The sequence below is a fragment of the Schistocerca americana genome, chromosome 8 (assembly GCF_021461395.2).
Source record: "Schistocerca americana isolate TAMUIC-IGC-003095 chromosome 8, iqSchAmer2.1, whole genome shotgun sequence".
Classification (NCBI taxonomy): Eukaryota; Metazoa; Arthropoda; class Insecta; order Orthoptera; family Acrididae; genus Schistocerca; species Schistocerca americana.
This window is the reverse complement of record NC_060126.1, coordinates 72,812,779-72,818,478: the sequence shown is the minus strand read 5'-3', so window position 1 is coordinate 72,818,478 and position 5,700 is coordinate 72,812,779.

Sequence of the window (5,700 nt, the reverse complement as noted above, 5' to 3'; positions counted from 1 at the left end):
GCACCACCCAAAATAAAGTCCCTTGGGCGCGAGATGTTGCGCATCACACCTGCAAACATGGACGACTACCGCGCAACCATGAGTAAGATTCGGGAGGAGGGGCTGTTCTGCTACACTCATGATGCAGAGCGGCTCCCTCTCCTGAAGGTAGTCTTCCGCCGTTTGCCCATGAGTATGGAACCTGATCACCTCAAGGAGGAACTCCTCGCCCTGGGGTACAGCGTTAGATCAGCAGGCCTCATGAAGTCACCCAGGACACGGAGGGACATGCCACTGTTCCTCGTTGTCCTGGTGGACAGCATCGAGGCCAGAAAGATATTTCAACTTAAAACAATAGCTACAGTTGACGTAGAAGTTGAGCCACTCCGGGCCAAGGGGCGAAGAGCACAGTGCTTCTCGTGCCAAGGCCTGGATCATGTGGCACACTTCTGCACAATGCCTGCCCGTTGCGTCAAATGCGCGGGCTCCCACCAAAGCAGAGACTGCAAAAAGAGCAAAGATGAACCGCCGAAATGCTGCAACTGCAGTGAACAACACGTGGCCAGCTACAGGGGCTGCAACCTATTTAAAAAGACCAGGCGCCGCGGACGCGGACGTGGAACGTCACGCCCAGTCCAGCAAGGCACCAGCTATGCCACAGCCGCAAAAGGCGCGGCCCCAGCCCACCAGGAGCGACAGCAAGCACCCCCAGACGCCACGAACAAGCCGGCTGCCACAAACCAGTCACCAGCAGCCCAGCCAGGTCCCACACCACCCGCAACAAGCACCAAAGACTGCAGTCAGGGCCCACTGCGTCCCACCCCCAGCTCCCCACACCAAACATGTCAGGCAAACGCACAGGTGGCCAGTCGTACGGCACCTGCTGCACACATCCCACCGGCTCGGAATACTGCAACAGCCATTCCTGAACCCCACAATAAACCCTGTTTGGAGACAACACAGCTAAATGCCCTCCTGCACTCGCTGACGTCAATGCTCCAGCAACTCCCAGTACTAGTGCAGGCAGTCACGGCGGCCCTCCAGGCCAGCACCGTCCCAGCCCCACACCATGGATAACCCGCACATACATGGGCTAACCGTCTGCGGATTCAACGCAAACGGCCTGGTAAGGCAACAAGGTGAGTTTCGCAACTTTCTGCAGGACGAAGCAGTTGATATATGTCTCGTTTGCGAAACCCACCTTAAGCCTGGAGTCCAAGTCAGGGCAGCCAATTACGCCTGTTACCGCTATGATAGGCCGACTGCCGGTGGTGGGACAGCCGTGTATGTTAGACGTGCACTGATGCACCATGCCACCCACCTCCCTGACCTAGTATCGGTGGAAGCCACAGCAGTCAGCGTGTCCACCGCAATAGGACAGATAACCTTCGTTGCTGCCTATAAGCCCCCACGCGCTACTCTTGCCGACCAGGATATCGACGCGCTACTGGCGGCTGGGGGGCGGGTTTTCATTGCGGGTGACTTCAACTCGAAGCACGCGGAATGGAACTCCCGCCTCACAAATGCCAATGGCCGCCGTCTCCTCAGAGCTGCCCAGAAAAACGGCGCCATAGCTCTGGGGCCATTCGAACATACCATCTTCCCAGCTCGCCAGGATCTGTTGTCCGATGTGCTGGACATAGCAATTCTCAAGGGTATAGGGCACCACATCTCCGCATCGACGCGCTGTGCACTGTCATCAGATCACGTCCCAGTGATCTATGACGTGGACATCGTCGGTGCGGCCCTTCCGCCACGTCGTCCGAACTTCAGGCACCTAAATCGAGAGCGCTATCAGGAGGAGGTCCTCCCTCTCCTGACAGACGCCCCAGACCCGTCTGAGGTTGGCACGGACACTGCCCTGCAGTACCTGAGCGAAAAACTGCTCCAGGCCGCCGAGGCAGCCTCACCGCCTCCCGCACAACATCCACTGGTAAACTCCCGTCGCCTCCCGCCCGAAATCAGGGAGACGATCCGGGAGAAAAACCGGCTCTTCCGAGAGTGGCAAATTACACGCCAACGTCACACGAAGGCCCGGCTGAACCACATGCGCCGGGAGATCAAGGCTGCAGTCGAGGCCCACCGAAACAGGGAATGGGCGGCCCTAGTGGAAACCCTTGACCCTGCTGACGGCAACGCCTGGCGCGTCGCAAAATCATTTTTGAGACGACGTAGGCGCGTCCCACCAATTCAGGTAGGCCAGGAGGTCTTCAGCCACCCCGATGAAAAGGCGAACGTGTTGGCCGACCACTTCGCGGCGTCTTTCACGCCCGTGGCGGACGTCGTGGACGCCGATCACGCTCGCCTGGTAGAAACACAGCTCCCCACCTTTCTAGCGGCCAGAGAAGACGGAGACAACATTGAGCTGATAACAGTGGAAGAAGTGGCCCTGCAGCTACGGACAATCAGCCCAAAAAAGCGGGAGGGGATGACGGCATCGTCGGCATCCTCCTGCGCGAACTCCCAGCAGAGGCATACCAGACGCTCGCAGACATCTTCAACACCATCCTACGCACGGGAATCTACCCTTCCGAGTGGAAACACGCGGAAGTGGTAGCAATCCCTAAGACAGACAAGGACCCCCGTCTGGCGGCCTCCTACCGCCCGATCAGCCTCCTGCCCACACTCTCGAAAGTATTCGAGCGCCTCTACGCCAAACGCCTCCTCAGACACGTGGAGGCCGAACATCTGCTTCCAGATGAACAGTTCGGTTTTCGCAGGGGCCACTCCACAGTACACCAACTCATGCGTGTCGTGGAGGAAGCCATGAGAGCCCTGGAGACCCGGGAATACCTTGGGGCGGTGTTCCTGGACGTCTCTAGGGCATTTGACTCCGTGTGGCACGACGGGCTCGTGTACAAACTATTCGTGCACGGGATCCCGACGTCGCACGGGGTGCTACTGAAGTCCTACCTCGAAGACCGGACCTTTCATGTGCGCCTTGAGGAGGGTGTGTCTACTCAACGACCGATCCAGGCTGGAGTGCCGCAGGGGTCCGTACTCGGCCCCCTGCTGTACTCCCTCTACACCGCAGATGCTCCGCGAGTGGCGCGGGTGTCGCTCGCATTATATGCCGACGACACTGCGCTGCTCGTTCGGAGCATGAACCTGCAAGAAATGAGACGGCGTCTCCAGCTAGGGTGTGAGGCTTTAGGAAGCTGGTCGACGAAATGGCGGCTGAAATTTAATGCTGCCAAAAGTCAGGCAGTAATATTCACAAAGAGAATGCTGCCTCGTGACTTAGAGCCGGTGACGATCACGGGAGGCCCCATCCCGTGGTGTAAAACCGCGAAATACCTCGGGGTAACCTTAGACCAGCGGTTAACATGGCGCCCCCACATACAGGAGGCAAAGGGTAGGGCTGCAGGGCGTCTTCGTGTCCTGTACCCTCTACTCAACCCGACTTCGACGCTTCCCCCTCGCCACGGCATCACCCTATACCTGGCACTGGTTCGCCCGGTGCTGGAGTACGCTGCCGTGGTGTGGGGAAATGCGGCCGAAACCCACATTGTTGAGCTCCAGAGGGTGCAGAACCGAGCACTTCGGCTCGCCCTCCGTCTACCCTGGCGCTACCCAACTGCCCAGCTACACCAACAAACTGGTATACCTCTGCTGAGAGACCGCTTCCGACAATCAGCGCGACAGTTTTATCAAGAGGCCCACAGGTCTCACAATAGGCTCATCCAGGCACTGGGCCACCAAATCCACCACAGGCCGACCACACGTTGGCCCGACCTGTTGCAAGCATAAAAACCTTGCAACAACCAATGGATGCAACGCATCCGATAGGCCAGCCCGAAATAAGTCAGTTCCCTCCCACATCTTATAAGTAAATATTTGCAGGAATAGCACCCGATGCTCACCCTGCCCCTTCACGAGCAAAGGATCGCTCGCAAGTAAAAGTGAGTGAGTGTGCGCCGGCACGCACTCCGCTGCTCGACTCGCTGCCGCTCGCACCGGTCGTTTTCGTTTCCGTTTCGTGTGCACCGTCGCTAGCCCATCGCCATGTCCGGACGCGGAAAGGGAGGCAAAGTCAAGGGCAAGTCAAAGTCCCGCTCAAGCAGGGCTGGGCTCCAGTTCCCGGTCGGCAGAATCCACCGCCTCCTGCGCAAGGGAAACTACGCAGAGCGCGTCGGCGCCGGGGCGCCCGTCTACCTCGCCGCCGTCATGGAGTACCTCGCGGCTGAGGTGCTCGAGCTGGCCGGAAACGCGGCCCGCGACAACAAGAAGACGCGCATCATCCCGCGCCACCTGCAGCTTGCCATCCGCAACGACGAGGAGCTCAACAAGCTCCTGTCGGGCGTCACCATCGCACAGGGTGGTGTCCTGCCCAACATCCAGGCCGTCCTGCTGCCAAAGAAGACCGAGAAGAAGGCCTAAAGGAGGCCAGGCAATCGCAGCGCCGCGTGCTCCCCTGCACGCAACGCGCTTTGCCGGCTCGGCCCACAACAATCGGCCCTTTTCAGGGCCACCACACACACCTACGTCCAAAGCAAAATTTCAGTCGTCCTCGCCGCACCTTGTTTTGTTTTAACTTTGCACTGTCACAGCACAGCCGCCGCCGGCGCACGTCCGCCATCTTGTCGTCCACACAGCCCGTGTGGCCCAACACACACACACACACACACACACACACATTTTGCACGGTCGCAGTCGCCTTCCAAACCGACAACGGCAGCAATAATGACCATTGTTAAAGGGAGGCGTGTCGACACACCGCCCTCCACTCCCGCGCGCAACGGCCGTCGACCCGTCGAAACAGCTGATCCGGCCGCCTATGCCCACACGCCTTGCCTCGGAAACCCCAACGCCGCCGCAAACAAACACACAGAGACAAACCACGCAAGCAAATAATCACCGCCTCTCGCACAACAACACACAGCCCGCCATCTCCGTCGCGATCGATACAAAGACACACAATAACAAACACACAAACGAAGCAGCTCCACACACAGCCAGCCACATGACACGTTTCCTTTCCTTCTCCCCTCCCAGTCACATCACGTCGCTCAAACGGAAAGAAAGAAAGAAACAAACAAACAAACAACACAGCGCACACACGCAGCAACAACACAGACTCTTTCGCACTTTTCAACTTCCGAACAGTGTGGTGGCCCTGAAAAGGGCCGTTTTCTAGTCTCTCCCACCCACAAGCACGGCCGCGGGAAGGCCAGCGCCCGCTGCGACGCAGCCTAACCGCCGAAACCGTACAGGGTGCGCCCCTGCCTCTTCAGGGCGTACACCACGTCCATGGCCGTCACAGTCTTGCGCTTGGCGTGCTCAGTGTACGTCACCGCGTCGCGGATCACGTTCTCCAGGAACACCTTCAGCACCCCGCGGGTCTCCTCGTAGATCAGACCAGAGATGCGCTTCACGCCGCCCCTGCAAGCCAGGCGGCGGATGGCGGGCTTCGTGATGCCCTGGATGTTGTCGCGCAACACCTTGCGGTGCCGCTTGGCGCCACCCTTGCCGAGCCCCTTTCCTCCCTTGCCGCGGCCTGTCATCCTTCCTTCTTCGGGCAAAGCAAAACGTGCACAAACAGCAGCTGCAGCGGCTGGCGAGTCGGCTACGGTCTGCGCCCAGCGCGCCCGCCGCCCCCCTATATAGACTCTGGCCCGCCCTCCCCCCACCACGCGCAACCGAGGGCATATAAGCGCAGCACGGAGGCGCGCGGGCCCGTTGTCAAGGCAGCACCGGACGCCGCGCCGCACCTAACCTCCA